Raw genomic sequence first — 16,884 nt, 5'->3', positions numbered from 1 at the left:
CAAAAAAAAAAAAAAAAAGCTATGGATACCATCAAAATTAATAAATATTTGGTTTGAAAAGGGGAAACCTCTTGATAAAGAGAAATAACAGCTCATCCACAGAGATGACAATCCCACAGGTTGTAAGGAAACCTCATTAGAGTTGGGGCAGGGTTCTGTTCTTGTCTGTACAGGAAAATACCTATCTTTCAAAAGTCAAGAGACCTTGTGAATCTAGATGTTTAAAGAAGAAAATATAGCTATCCAGAAGGAATCACCAAGAAAAGAGAAATCTGACTTACGATATTAATATCTTCTGCAGGGTTAGAGTTTATTGACATACATATAATAGTAGTCATCACTTATTAAAAATCAAAGATGGCCTTGGAGTTGGATGGTGGCTATCCTTCTCTAAATTCAAGCATGTTGTTAAAAGAAAAATTCAGAGTTTATCTCTCATATCAGGAGCCCCCTGATGTGGGACAGAAGGAAGATAAAACTTAGGGACTACTGTTGCAAGGGAGAGGGGCTGCTTGTTTGTCCCAGCCACCCAGCTAGCTTACACCCGAAATAACCACACAGAAACTGTATTAGTTAAAATACTGCTTGGCCATTAGGTCTAACTTCTTATTGGCTAGCTCTTACATAATAGTTTAACCCATCTCCATTAATCTATGTATCACCACGTGGCAGTGGCTTACCGGAGATTCTAACTGGAGTCCATGTCCAGTAGAGGATCCATGGTGTCTCTCCTTTTGCCCTTCTTCCTCCCAGCACTCAGTTCTGTCTCCCTGCCTGCCTAACTTCTGCCCTATCACCAGGCCCAAAGCAGTTTCTTTATTCATTAACCAATGTAAGCAACACATAGAAAGAAGGGCCTCCTACACCAGACTACTATTATCAAAACTCAGCTTTCACAAAATTTTACTTCTCCCTATACCTATTTTTTGTCTCTGTGATACCTTTCACTGAATATATGTCTATATAAATAATATTTAAAATTTCCACAATGAACAATAAGTTTTCCTACATTAATCTTTGAAGTCTCCAGGAAGAAGATTGGGCCACACAATGATTACACCTGATTGATATGATGTCATTATGCTGATAGCACCACTTTAAGATCAGTTTGGGGTTACAAACTGCTCAAGGTGATTCCAACTTGGATAGCTGAAATGGTGTACCTTCTTATAATATTCTGGCCAGAACTTCAAATAAGAACTTCAGAAAACCCTAGCAACTACTCAGAGACTATCTGTAATTGTACCAGACAGTAATCTTGGAATTTAACCATCATTTTAATTTTTACAGGATCCCATAGAAATCCATCTCCCCCATGACAACTGGAAGTAATTCTAGAAAATAACATCCCCTCTCCCAAAAATTTGTCCTCCTGGTTAGAGACATCTTTTACGGGTTGGTTATAAGTGGTATAGGGTTGGGGATGGAAATGAAGTAGACTCAGGATCTCTTTATTAAAAAAAGGGGAAATGAACGGGATGGGATAATAGATAGATTATTACTTGTGAGCTATTATTTATTGACAATTTACAGTGGTCTAAATTCTTGTATATTCATGCAAATTCAAATTATATTTGTTATATTGTACAAGCTCCTATTTCTGGTTACAATATTTGTACACCTATGTGAATTTATTTTATCAGATTGTATGTGTGCCCCTGCCTCGACTATTGACAAAATTCATGGTGTTCAAACTGTACAAGCAGGATTCAAGAAAAAAGAATGACAAACCTTGCCAAGATAAAGTAACATAGTTTTTCAAATTTTCCTTTCTCTTAAAATGGTCTGTCAGATATTGTGGGCCTTAGCTAAAGTTGGTTGCCCCAAAGTTACAAATAAGACTCTGGATAATTGTCCAGTTAGCTGGTTGTCTCTGTCATTTCTTACACTTTTTGGAAGTTGCCAAATTGTACTTCCTGTTTACTCGGATAATATTATTTCCCTTCTCAGGTCTTTGATGGGGTTGAATACTAGATAGACATAGTTACTTTCCTCTCATGACTTAGCCAAGCCATTTTAAATGTAAGACTTAGACTCCTTAGGATAGGATAACTATTTAAACATTTAGCATATGTTTCTTGTTTAATGTTGTTCATGTTGGTTATAATTCTAATTTTTATGTATGTTTTTGCCTTCTTTTCCCTAGATAATACTTGATATTTGTTCTTATTGTATATAGTTTTGTATTAGGCTTAGATGATGGAGGTGGGTCTTATATCTATCTGTTACTTTCATTGGTAAATTAATAAAGAAACTGGTTGGCCTTTGATAGGACAGAAAATTAGGTAGGCAGAGTAAACAGAACAGAATGCTGGGAGAAAGAAGCCGAGTCAGGCAGTCGCCATGATTCTCCCACTCCAAACAGATACAGGTTAAGATATTTCCTGGTAAGCCAGCTCGTGGTGCTACACAGAATATTAGAAATGGGTTAGATCAATATGTAAGAGTTAGCCAATAAGAGGCTAGAATTAATGGGCCAAGCAGTGTTTAAAAGAATACAGTTTCCGTGTAATTATTTTGGATAAAGCTAGCTGGGTGTCGGGAAGCAGCCCGCCGCTCCTCTTACTACACTTAGAACTCTCTTATTTAGACAAAAGGGAGAGGTGTTGTGGGAACTCCTTCAACAAATAGCCTTTGAGATACTGGCCCACTTTGTGTGTGGTCTCATGTACTATAAATTCAGACAAAAAGCCTGCATGTGTGGCCCTCTTTGCTACTGGTTTTGGTTCCATACAGAGGACTATGGGTCACTACACTTGTGAGTTTATCCCCAAATAAATAAAACTTTGTTATGCTCCATTCCAGGCTGTTGTGGAATTCTTTGGTAATACAACAGAGCTCAGTCCTGTGCTCAAGGATATAAAAACATTAAAGAGAAGCCTGATGATATATGTAGTAAAGGAAGCTGTGATGCCATGCAGCTAAGCTTCCAAACTGTGTAAAGGAATTAAAGAGAAGTTTAAGCAGTGCGGGAAACCATCAACAACAGAAATCTAATACAAATGTAACTGAACAATGAGCCCAAGTTTCAGCCCCTCAAGCAGTAGAATTTGGCAGCTTCAGCCACATGGCTCTGACTTTAGAGTCGAGGATACAAGAAGCAGTTGTAGAATCTCCCTTCATGTCTAAGGAAACCTGCTGAAGCCAGACATGTGTCAGGGTTGTCTCTGCATAGAGGCTTAGAGAGTTCATTACGTGAGGCAGTGAAGGTCAAGTCTGAATTTCCTTGGAGACCTCCAGGTGTTGGAGATGCCAGAGTCCTGGGGTATCTACCAAGGAAAGCTTCATTCCAGGTATGGAACCAGCCCAAGAGAGAGAAGATGTTGCAGTCAATAAAGTAGGAAAGAGTTGGATTCTGGAGTCATTTGACATCAGATGGTGATGAAGATGGAGATGCAGAATTTGGCGCTTGCCCTGCTAGATTTCAGTCCAGTATTTCCTCACAGTTCTTACTTTTCTCCCTTTTGGAACCACAAGGTATAACCATCGTTGGAAGTATGCAATCTGATTTTGGGTTTTTAGTTCACAGGGTGTTATGGTTAATACATTGCTATAAATCTCAAAAGAGTCTATAAACTATGGACTTTTAAACAGTATTGAGGCTGAAAAACTGTGGGGACTTTTGAAGTTGGACTGAATACATTTTTCATTATAATATGACTGCAAGCCTATGGCAACCAGGGAGTAGAGTGTGGTGGTTTGATTAAAAATTGCCCCATAGGCTCATATATTTGAGTGTTTCATCACCAGAGAATGGAACTGTTTGAGAGGATTACAAGGGTTAGGAGGTGTGGCCTTGTTGGAGGAAGTGTGTCACTGGGAGTTGGCTTTGAGATTTTTTTTTTTTTTTTTGGTTTTTCGAGACAGGGTTTCTCTGTGGCTTTGGAGCCTGTCCTGGAACTAGCTCTGTAGACCAGGTTGGTCTCGAACTCACAGAGATCCACCTGCCTCTGCCTCCCGAGTGCTGGGATTAAAGGAGTGCGCCACCATCGCCCGGCTATGAGATTTTCAAAAGCCCATGCCAGCCAAGCTCAGCCCCCGCCCCACCCCCTCTGCCTTTGAATCAGGATGTAGCTCTTGGCTACTACTCCAGTGACATGCTTGCTTCCATGCTTCCTGACATGATGATAATGCACTAAACCTCTGACACTGTAAGCAAGACCTCAATTAAACACTTTCTTTTGAGAGTTGCTTTGGTCATGATGTCTCTTCACAGCAATAGAACAGTGACTAAGACATGGGTCTTTCCATCATGTTCTGCTGGGTAATTAAGCAAAGGCAATGTTCTGTAACATTTGAGTGGTCCACGGGACCCAACTGACCAACAAATTAAAAAGAAAAAGGTAACTTGTACCTCACACGGAACTTTTCATTTGAGAGCATATAGTGTTTAGAAGGCACCATAGAGGGTCCTTCTATAATAGAGTAACTCCATTTAAACTCAATTTGTATATTTGCATGCGTCCATTTCAGGAAAATTCTACAGCAGTAGGTTTTTATTGGCTTTTTTGAAGATCTTTAATATTAGTTATCCCTCCTCATAATCCTTCTTCTACACTTCACTCCCATTCCTCACCACACTTAATTTTTCCTATTCCATTTTTTCTCTTTCTCCATTTTTACCACGTGTGTTTTACTCCCCTTCCCTTGATATCTGCCCTTCCATACTTCTTAGTATGCTTTCAAAAAATGTACATAAGTACTCTATTTTAAACACACATGTGCTGGTAGTCAACTTGAGGTAAGCTAGGATCATATGGAAAAGGAGAACCTCGGTTGAGAAAACGCATCCGTAAGACTGGCCTGTTGATACGTCTGTGGGGTGTTTTATGGATTAAATACTGATATAGGAGATCCCAGGCCACTATGGGTACTGCAACTTTGCGGAGGCGGTTCTTAGCTGTATAAGAAAGCAAACTGAGAGAGCCATGGAGAACAAGCCAACATTCTTTTATGACTTCGTACCTTAGCTCCTGCCTTCTGTTTGAGTTCATGCTCTGATTTCTCTCAATGATAGACTGTGATCAAGATGCATAAGCCAAATATGCCTGTTCCTCTCCGAGTTCACCTCGGCCAGTGTTTTTACCACCACAGTAGAGAGGAAACTAAGACAGAAGCTGGTACTACATTGATGGGGAATTGCTGTGGCACACCTGCCCAGGTTTTCCCTTTTAATTTAGTTAAAATATAATTGTATCATTTCCCTGCCTCTTTCTCATGCCTCCCGCAACACCCATGTCTTCCTTTTCCCTTTCCAACTCATGGCCTCTTTTTCTTTAATTTTATAATTATTATTGTTACATGTGTGTGCATGTGTGTACGTGCATGTGTGCATGTGTGTGTGAATAAATATATAAAAGCAACCTACTGAGTCCATTTTGTGTTGATTTTATATATATATTAAGATTGCCCACTTAGGGAATCATCTCTCTGGAGAAAACTAACTCTCTAAGTCTCAGGGGTTTTTAATAGCCTATAGTTCTTTATCTAAGAGTAGGGCCCCAAGTACGTTCCCCCATCCACATTAAACACTGTTGTCATTGGTCAGCTCTTGTTTAAGCAGCCATAATGTTGAGATTTCATGGGTGTAGTTGTCATATTTAGAAAACACAATCTTACAGCAGCCTTCTTGGTCTTCTGGTTCTTTACAATCTTTCCATCCCCTCTTTTCCACAAGGTTCCCTGAGCCACACACTCAAGAGTTGTGTTGTAGATACATCCATTTGCAGCTGGACTCTATGTGATCTATTGCTCTCTGCAATTATGAGCTGTTGTGGTCTTCTAGAATGGTCTCTGTTTGCTGTAAATAGAAGCTTTTCAGATGAGCGGGAAGAAAAACACTTATCTGTGGGTATGGGACTAAGTTTTCCAGAGGCAGTTAGAAATTTATAATGGTTTAGGAAAATGTCAGTACTGCATTCTCCTCTAAGATCCATGACCTCACTGTCTATGGATAGTTAACGAGATTTCCAGTATCTGGCGTGATTTCCTTCCTGTTGAATGGGACTCAAGTTCAAATAGACAACTGTAGGTTACTACCAAATATGTGGCATTATTGCAGCATTTGGGGTATCTTGTCATGCTGGTCATACTTATGGTTTCTAGAAGTCACAACTGTTTATAGCTATTGATTGCTTTCCTCCTTCAGTGGGTTGCATGGCACCTTCCAGTACTATGAAAGCTAGTCCTCGGGGAGGAGGCTTTCAGATAAGATTCAGCAATAGGGACTCACCTTCAACTTTTGAGAGGCAATCACGGGCAAAATCAACAGCCTATAGTGCTAAGGGAGTCTCTTATATTCCCATGACTGACAGCTTCAAAGGGGGTTTCTCATGCCTACTACAATTTTTTTCTGGGAAGTCTATGGCTCATGCAGGGAGCAATTTTTTTTAGCTCAAGTTGAATAACTTCATTCAAAATATATATGTATAGTTGAACACATGTATTAACATGCATTATGTATAATTTTAAGTAAATGAAAAATAAGATTCTTTATGTATATTTCAATATTTCAAATATCCTTAGTGTTAATTATCTCTTCCCCTTTCTTGCTTTCTAGTTAAAGCCTTTGGTGTTGCCCTACAGGTTTTACAGAAGGTAGGGAAAAGATGATCCATGAAGAGAAAAGAATAATATTTGATTCAGCTTGATTTTATCGTAACTGGTGCTGGTCCAGGACTTCTAGAGTCTGATACAAATTATTTTACTTTAGCCATATTTAAACACAGTATAATTTTTGAAAAAAAGTATTTAGATCACAATTAACTTAGTCCCAAGTGCACAACAATTTAAGACATGTTTACATTGTGATTCCTTAAAAAGTATATCTGGCTTCTCTGATAAGAATGGGTACTGTTGACTTAGAGATAGTGCCCAACATTTGGGGTCTAGGGAATCTGATTGAGGTAAGCATAGCCTGTGGGTGTTGGCACTGACATGGCCCTAAGATAACACAGAAGTCATGTAGGCTGTTGTAAAACATAGGCGACCTCATTCAGAAGAGCATAAGAGTGGTTTTATGGTCTAAAGCAATGCTCAAGATTAGGGGGAAAGATCTTGGATAAGTAAAAACATAAATTCTGGGAGATGCGGGCAGAGCCTGTCTCATCAGACAGCAAAGGACCACCAGGCTGTAAAACAACATCATTCCTAGCATTCCAGGAAGAGCAGCTTTGAACCTCATTTTGTTGAAAAGTTAATCTTTGTGTTAACTTTTCTTCTCCAGGGCTAATCTGTGTGCACAAGGCTTTCTGGCTCTCTATCAAGGCCCTCCTTTTCCTCATTTTTCCTGCTATTTCCCTCTCTAGCACCCCCACCCTTGCACCTTTTACTTTCCTGGTATTGCAGTTGCTCCAGATGACAGATGCTTGCTGGAATAACAAATGAGAAGAGGCATGCGGAATTTGCTATTCTAAGCCTGTGTTACTTCACTCAGTAAAAATTTTCCTACATATTTTATGATATCATTATTCTTTGTTGTTGTTGTTTGGGATTTTTGAGACAGGGTTCCTCTTTGTTGCCCTGGTTTTCCTGAAACTTTCTCTGTAGACCAGGGTGGCCTCAAACTCATAGATATCTGCCCACCTCTGCCTCCTAAGTGCAGGAATTAAAGGCATGTTCCACCTCTGCCTGGTGTTTTCATTATTGTTGGGGGAGAGAGGCTTGTTGGTTCCCGGCCACCTGGTTGCTCAGCTCCAAAATAATCACACAGAAACCGTATTAATTAAAACACTGCTTGGCTCATAACTCTAGCTTCTTATTGGCTAATTTTAGCAGGTAAAATTTCCAGTGTCTCTACGTTACCTCAGAGTAAAGTTGGGAAAAGGTTTTCGAATCAAATGGACCTAAGAAACAAGTGGATGTGGCTATACTAATATCTAACAAAATTGATTTCAAACTAAAATCAGTCAGAAGAGATGGAGAAGGAGACATTATACTCTTAACAGGAACAATTCATTTGGAGGAAGTCTCAATCCTGAATATCTATGCCCCTAATATAAAAGCACCCACATATGTAAAAGAAACATTACTAGAACTCAAAGCATACATCAAACCCCATACTCTAATAGTAGGAGATTTCAACACTCCTCTCTCACCAATGGACAGGTCAACCAGACAGAAACTTAACAGAGAAATAACAGATGTAATGAACCAAATGGACTTAACAGACATCTATCTATAGAACATTCCATACAAATAGAAAAGAATATACCTTATTCTCAGCATCTCATGGAACCCTCTCAAAAATTGATCACATAACCAGTAACAAAGCAAAAATCCACAGATGCAAAAAATTGTAGTAACCACCTGTGTACTATCAGATCACCATGGAATAAAGTTAGAATTCGACAACAGTGCTACCCCCAGAAAGCCTACAAACTCATGGAAACTAAACAGTCAACTACTGAACCACCCCTGGGTCAAGGAAGAAATAAAGAAAGAAATTAAAGTCTTCCTTGAATTCAATGAAAATAAAGATACAACATACCCAAACCTGTGGGACACTATGAAAGCAGTGCTAAGAGGAAAGTTCATAGCACTAAGTGCCCTCATTACATTAAAAAACAGAGAAAGCTCACATTACAGACTTAACAGCACAGCTGAAAGCTCTAGAAAAAAAAAGAAGCAGACTCACCCAGGAGGAGTAGAAGACTGGAAATAATCAAACTGAGGGCTGAAATCAACAAAATAGAAACACAGAAAAAAAATCCAAAGAATCAGTGAAACAAAAAGATGGCTCTTGGAGAAAATCAACAAGATTGACAAACCCCTATTCAAACTAATCAAACAGCAGAGAGAGAACACGCAAATTAACAAGATCAGAAATAAAAAGGGTGATATAACCACAGACACAGAGGAAATTCAGAGAATGATCATATCTTACTACAAAAGCTTGTATGCCACAAAATTGGAAAATGTGAAAGAAACTGACTTTTTTTTTAGATAAGTACCATATACTTATCTAAAAAATTAAATCAAGACCAGGTGAACAATTTATATAGACCTATAAGTTGTGAGGAATTAGAAGCTGTCATCAAAAACCTCCCTACGAAGAAAAGCCCAGGACCAGATGGTTTCAATGCAAAATTCTACCAGAACTTTCAAGAAGAGCTAATACCCATACTCCTTAATGTGTTTCACATAATAGAAACAGAAGAGTCATTGCCAAATTCCTTTTATGAAGCTACAGTTACCCTGATACCAAAACCACACAAAGACTCAATCAAGAAAGAGAATTACAGATCAGTATCACTCATGAACATCAATGCAAAAATTCTCAATAAAATACTGGCAAACCGAATCCAAGAACACATTAGAAAAATTATCCATTATGATCAAGTAGGCTTCATCCCAGAGATGCAGGGCTGGTTCAACATATGAAAATCTATCAGTGAAATCTATCATATTAATAAACTGGAAGAAAAAACCATATGATCATTTTATTAGATGCTGAAAAAGCATTTGACAAAATTCAACACCCCTTTATGATAAAGGTCTTGGAGAGATTAGGGATACAAGGGTCATACCTAAATATAATAAAAGCAACATTTAGCAAGCTGACAGCTAACATTAAATTAAATGGAGAGAAACATAAAGCCATCCCACTAAAATGAGGAACAAGACAAGGCTGTCCACTCTCTCCATACCTCTTCAATACAGTGCTTGAAGTTCTAGCAATAGCAATAAGACAACATAAGGGGATCAAGGGGATTCGTATTGGAAAGGAAGAAGTTAAGCTTTCGTTATTTGCAGATGATATGATAGTATACATAAGCGACCCCAAAAACTCTACCAAAGAACTCCTACAGCTGATAAACACCTTTAGTAATGTGGCAGGATACAAGATCAACTCCAAAAAAATCAGTTGCCTTCCTATACACTAAGGATAAGGAAGCAGAGAGGGAAATCAGAGAAGCATCACCTTTCACGATAGCCACAAATAGCATAAAATATCTTGGGGTAACTCTGACCAAGGAAGTGAAAGATCTATTTGACAAGAACTTTAAGTCTTTGAAGAAAGAAATTGAAGAGGACACCAGAAAATGGAAGGCTCTCCCTTGCTCTTGGATAGGTAGGATCAACATAGTAAAAATGGCAATTCTACCAAAAGCAATCTATAGATTCAATGCAATCCCCATCAAAATCCCAACAAAATTCTTTACAGACCTTGAGAGAACAATAATCAACTTTATATGTAAAAACAAAAAAACAAGGATAGCCAAAACAATCCTATACAATAAAGGAACTTCTGGGGGCATTACCATCCCTGACTTCAAACTCTTACAGAGCTACAGTAATGAAAACAGCTTGGTATTGGCATAAAAACAGAGATGTTGACCAAAGGAATCGAATCGAAAACCCAGATATTAATCCACAAACCTATGAACACCTGATTTTCGACAAAGGAGCTAAAATTATACAATGGACGAAAGAATGCATCTTTAACAAATGGTACTGGCATAACTGGATGTCAACCTGCAGATGAATGAAAATAGATTCATATCTATCACCATGCATAAAACTCAAGACCAAATGAATTAGAGACCTCAACATTAATCTGACCACTCTGAACCTGATAGAAGAGAAAGTGGGAAGTAGTCTGCAACACATGGGCTCAGGAGACCACTTCCTATGTATAACCCCAGTAGTACAGACAATAAGAGCAACAGTGAATAAATGGGACCTCCTGAAACTGAGAAGCTTCTGTAAAGCAAAGGGCATTGTCATTAAGACAAAAAGGCAACCTACTGAATGGGAGAAGATCTTCACCAATCCTTCATCAGACAAAGGCCTAATCTCCAAAATATATAAAAAGAACTCAAGAAACTAAACATTAAAATTCTGAATAACCCATTTAAAAAATGAGGTACTGAACTGAACAGAGAATTCTCAACAGAAGAAGTTCAAATGGTCAAAAGATATTTAAGATTATGTTCAACTTCCTTAGCAATGAGGGAAATGCAAATCAAAACAACTTTGAGATACCATCTTACACCTGTCAGAATGGCGAAAATCAAAAACACCAATGTTAACCTATGCTGGAGAGGATGTAGAGTAAGGGGAACAATCATCCATTGCTGGTGGGAATGCAAACTTGTGCAACCACTTTGGAAATTAGTGTGGCAGTTTCTCAGGAAACTGGGAGTCAACCTACCTCAGGATCCAGCAATTCCACTCTTAAGAATATACCCAAGAGATTTCCAATCCTACTACAAAAGCATTTGTTCAATTAAGTTCATAGCAGCACTATTTGTAATAGCCAGAACCTGGAAACAACCTTGGTACCCCTCAAAGAAGAATGGATAAAGAAGGTGTGGCACACATACACTATAGAGTTCTACTCAGAGGTAAAAAACAATGACATCTTGAATTTTGCATGCAAATGGTGGAAATAGAAAACACTTTACTGAGTGAGATAACCCAGACCCAAAAAGATGAATATGGTATGCACTTACTCATAAGTGGACTCTAGCCAAAAACAAAGGACATTGAGCCTATAATTTGTGATCCTAGAGAAGCTAAATAAGAAGGTGAACCCAAAGAAAACCATATATTTAGCCTCCTGAATATTGGAAATAGACAAGATTGCCGGGCAAAAGTTGGGAGCATGGGGGGAGGGGAGACGGGGAGAGAGAAGGGAGAAGGGGAGGATTGGGGAGAGCTTGGGGGAATGGGATGGTTGAGATGGAAGAAGGGCAGATATGGGAGCAGGAAAGAAGATATCTTATTTAAGGGAGCCATTTTAGTGTTGGCAAGAGACTTGGCTCTAGAAGGGTTCCCAGGTGTCCAAGGGGATGTCCCCAGCTAGGTCCTTGTCCAGTAGAGGAGAGGGTGCCTGAACTGGCCTTATCCCATAGCCACACTGATGAATACCTTGCATATCACCATAGAACCTTCACCCGGCGATGGGTGGAGATAGAGATAGAGACCCACATTGGAGCACTGGACTGAGCTCCCAAGGTCCAGATGAAGAGCAGAAGGAGGAAGAATATAAGCAAGGAAGTCAGGACCGCGAGGGGTGCGTCCACCCACTGAGACGGTGGAACTGATCTAATGGGAGCTCACCAAGGCCAGCTGGACTGGGACTGAAAGAGCATATGATCAAACCGGACTCTGACTCTCTGAATGTGGCTGGCAATGAGGGCTGACTGAGAAGCCAAAGACAATGGCACTAGGTTTTGATCCTACTGCATGTATTGGCTTTTTGGGAAGCCTAGTCTGTTTGGATGCACACCTTCCTAGACCTGGATGTAGGGGGGAGGGCCCTTGAACTTCCCACAGGGCAGGGCACCCTGACTGATCTTAGGACTGAAGAGGGAGGGGGAAGGGTAATAGAAGAAGTGAGAAGGACATCGGAGGAGGGGAGGAGGTGGAACTTTCTAATAAATAAATAAATTAATTAAATTAAAATACATTTTCCTCATAGATTATCATTTAAATAACCAGTGAAATTTTTAGTCAATTAGAATGGCTCTATGCATTACGTGTGCATGTGTGTGTGAAGGCTACTTAAAAGAAAACATTGCAGTTTTAAATGCAAATCTGTACATCCTTGAACTCATTACTGACTGTGATTTTGTGCTAATATGGCAATAGTGATATAAGTCAATTTAATAAAAAGGACTTATTCCCAAAAAAAATTCCAGTGTCTGTCTCTGGTGGCTCGATGGCTTCTCCCTGACTGTGCCCTTCTTTCTCCCAGCATTCAGCTCTATCTTCCTCATTTACCTAAGTTTTGTCCTATCAATCAGCCGAGGCAGTTTCTTTATTCATTAATGGTAATCACAGCACACAGAGGGAACTCCCACATCACATTATTCTTTAGAGTTGAGCAGTATTCCATAGTGGATATATACCTCATTTTCAATATCCACTCATTAGTTGGAGGATGTTTTGGTAGTTTTCATTCCCAAGCTATTGTGAGTAGAGTGGCTGCTAAGATAGATGGGCATATATATATGGAGTAGGATGTTGAATCCTTTGGGCATATGCGAGGTTGGTCATATGGTAGATTTATTTTCATCTTTGTGATGGTTCTCTACATTGACTGCCAGAGTGACAGACAAGTTTGTAATTCTACCAAGAGTGAATGTGGGTCCCCTTGTCTTCACATCCTCTCCAGAAATTGTTGTCTGGTGTTTTGGTGATCATACTCATTCAGACTGGAGTAAGATGAAATCTCAAAGTTGTTTTAATTTGCATTTACAAAATTCCTAGGGATGATGAACATACTTTGAGACATTTTATTTCTCATTTTGAGAACTCCTTATTCAGAACCATGGTCCATTCTTTGAATGGGTCCTTCGTTTACTTGATCCTTTGTTTTTTGAATTCTTTATATCTTCTGGCTCTTAATCCTCTACTAGAGGTTTAGCTGTAAGTTGATTCTGTATCCTGTCAACTTGCTGAAATTATTGATCATTTCTGGATGTTTTCTGGTGGGGTTTTTGAAATCTTGTATGTTAATATGTCATCTGCAAACAATGATAGTTTGACTTCTTTTCCTATTTGTATTTCTTTAATTTCCTTCTCTTGCCCTATTGTTTAGCCAGTGTTTTGAGCACTATGTTGAAAAGTAGTGGAGCTAATGGATATTCCTGTCTTGTTCCAGATTTTAATAGGATTGCTTCATGTTTTCCTCCATTGAAAATAATGTTGGCTCTGGGTTTCTCATATAAAGCCTTTACTGTTGAGGTATGTTCTCTCTAATCCTCTTCTCTCTTCAGGACTTTTATCATAAAGGAATGCTGGATTTTGTCAATGGCTTTATCTGCAGCTATTGGAATGAATATATGATTTTTGTCTTTTATTCCATGTGTGTAATTTACTACATTTATTGACTTGCATATGTTGAATCTTCCCTGCATCTCAGGAATAAAATCAACTTGTTCATAGTGTTTTTTGATGTATCTTTATTCAGTTTGAAAGTATTTTATTGAGGGACTTTGAGTCTATAGTCATCAGGGATGCTGACCTGTAGTTTCCTTTATTTGTTGTGTCTACTTAGTTTTGGTCTGAGTGATACTGTCTTCATAGAGAGACTTTGGTAACCTCCTTTCTATTTTGACTTTTCTTTATTAGTTTGGGAGGATTTCCTGTAGGTTTTCTTTGACAGTCTTGTAGAATTCTGCTGTGAATTTCTCTTTATCAGGACATTTTTAGCTAGAAGCATTTTTATTACTCTTTAAACCCCCTCATTTGTTTATGTCTGTTTAGGGTGTTTATCTCTTCTTGGCTTAATTTTGGTGTCTTGGTTGAATCTAAATATTCACCCTTCTTTTAGATTTTTCAACCTACTGGAATAGAGATGTTTAAACCATTCCCTTATTTAGCCTGAATTTCTTTAGTGTCTGTTGTAATGTTTCCCTGTTCCCTTCCAATTCTGTTAATCTGGGTCCTCTATTTCTTTCATCTGGTTAGTTGGGTCAAGTGCCTTTTGATCTTGTTCATTTTCTCAAAAAATCATCCTTAGATCCCCCAATTCATTGTATATAGTTCATTAACTTTGGTTCTGGTTTTTATTATTTCTTGGTCTGTAGTGGATTGGATTTGGTTTGTACTTGTTTGGGGATTACACCAATAAGTCATTTATTTATGCTTTTTCTGTTTTTTTTAATGTAGGCACCTAGAGTTATAAATTTCCCTCATGTGACTACTTTCAATGTTTCCCACAAATTTTGCTGTAATATATTTTCATTTCCACTTATTTCTGGTAGAGTTCTTATTTATTTCCTGATTTTTTTTTTTTACAAAAGAGTTTCTCTGTATACCTTTGTCTCTCCTGGAACTTGCTTTGTAGACCAGGCTGACCTCAAACTCACAGAGATACTCTGCCTCTGCCTCCCAAGCACAGGGATTAGATGCATGCACCATCACTGCCTGGCTACCTAGCTTTCTTCTTTGACCTACTCATCATTTAGTAACGAGTTGTTTACATCAGTTTGTGTACTTTTAAAGATTTGTTTGCTGTTAATTTTACATTTTATTGCTTTATGGTCAGATAGGATGCATGAGTTATTTCAATCCTTCTGGATTACTAAGATTTATTTTGTCCAAGGGTATGATTTATTATAGAGATGTTTCTGTGTTCTGCCAAGTAGAATGTATGTTCTTGGTGTTTGGGTGGAATATTCTCTAGATGTATTAAATTTATTTAATGCATGATGACATTTAATTCTTATATTTTCTGCTTGATTTTTGTTCAGAGAATCTATCTATTGAAGAAAAAGATATGTGAAATTGCCTACTATTGTTGGGTTTGTATTAATACATATCTTTAATCCCATTAGTACACTTTATATGAAGTCAGGTACATGAGGTTTTGATGCATATATGTTTAGTGTTTTAATATATTCTTGATTAATTGATTCCTTTATTAGAATGAAATGCTCTTCTTTGTCTCTTCTAATTAGTTTTATTTAGAATTCTGTTATGTGAGATATTAGGATGGCCATGCCTACTTGCTACCTGCTCCCATTTGATTGGAATCCTTTTAATTTTCCCCTTATTCTAAGGCAGAGCTTATCTTTAAAGCTAAGATGTGTTTCTTGTAGACAACAAATATATAGATTTTGTTTCAGTCAGCCTGTGTCATTTGATTGGAGAACTGAGGTCATTAATATTTAAAATTACTAATGAAAGGCATGTATTAATTGTATTTATTGCACTGTTGATTTTTGATTATGCTGTTCATGTTCTCAATGGTTTTCTGTTTCAGTAATAAAGTTTTGATTGCTTTCTTGCTACGGTCTGTAGTCTATGCTCAGTCTTTTATTCAGTCCAAAATATTGTTTTCTGTATATGCTTTAGGTTTGGTCTATTGCATATGATTACGTATTTTTAGTTTGGTTATATAATGGAATTTATTCCTTTCTCCTTCAACTACGGCAGAAAATTTTGCTGAGTACATTAGTATAGGTTGATCATCTAAGTCTTGTTGACTGAGGTTTCTGTCCCGCCTGGTCCTACAGTAGTTCAGTCCCAAAGAAATACACAGAGCTCTACATTAAATTATAAACTGATTGACCTGTTAGCTCAGGCTTCTTATTAACTCTTATAACTTATGTTTTAACCCATAATTTTTGTCCATTTTAGCCACATGGCTTGGTACATTTTTTGGTGAAGGCAGTCACATCTTGCTTTCTCTGTGTCTGAGTGACCACTACAGACAGCAGAATCCTCTTCCTGTTTCTCATCACCCCACCTCTACTTCCTATCTGGTTGCCCTGCCTATACTTCCTGCCTGGCTACTGGCCAACCAACATTTATTTAAAATGCAAGTGACAGGGTACAGATCATTGTCCCACAGCAAGGTCTTTTAGGACTTGAAATGTATCACTGCAAATTCTTCTGGGTTCACAGTATCTACTGAGATCAGCTATTATCCGATGAGTTGTCCCTTAATATGATGTGTGTTTTTTCTCTTGCAACTTTTTATGATCTTTCTTTGTTGTGTTGTGTATACTTAGTGTTTAACTATGATATTCCATAGGGAAGTTTTTTCTTGTCTAGTTGATATTCTCTATGAGATATATATTTTCCTGGTTTGGGGAAGTTTCTCCTATGTTCTTGTTTTTTTTTTTTTAAGTTTGTCAAGTAGGGAAGTTTTTTTTTTAAACTTATTTATTTATTAAAGATTTCTGTCTCTTCCCCGCCACCGCCTCCCATATCCCTCCCCCAATCAACTCCCCCTCTCTCATCAGCCGAAAGAGCAGACCAGGTTCCCTGCCCTGTGGGGAGCCAAGGACCACCCACCTCCTTCCAGGTCTAGTAAAGTGAGCATCCAAACAGCCTAGGCTCCCACAAAGCCAGTACGTGCAGTAGGATCAAAAACCCATTGCCATTGTTCTTGAGTTCTCAGTAGTCCTCATTGTCCACTATGTT

Source organism: Microtus ochrogaster, unplaced genomic scaffold, assembly GCF_000317375.1.
Source record: "Microtus ochrogaster isolate Prairie Vole_2 unplaced genomic scaffold, MicOch1.0 UNK1, whole genome shotgun sequence".
NCBI lineage: Eukaryota > Metazoa > Chordata > Mammalia > Rodentia > Cricetidae > Microtus > Microtus ochrogaster.
This window is presented reverse-complemented; position numbering follows the sequence as displayed.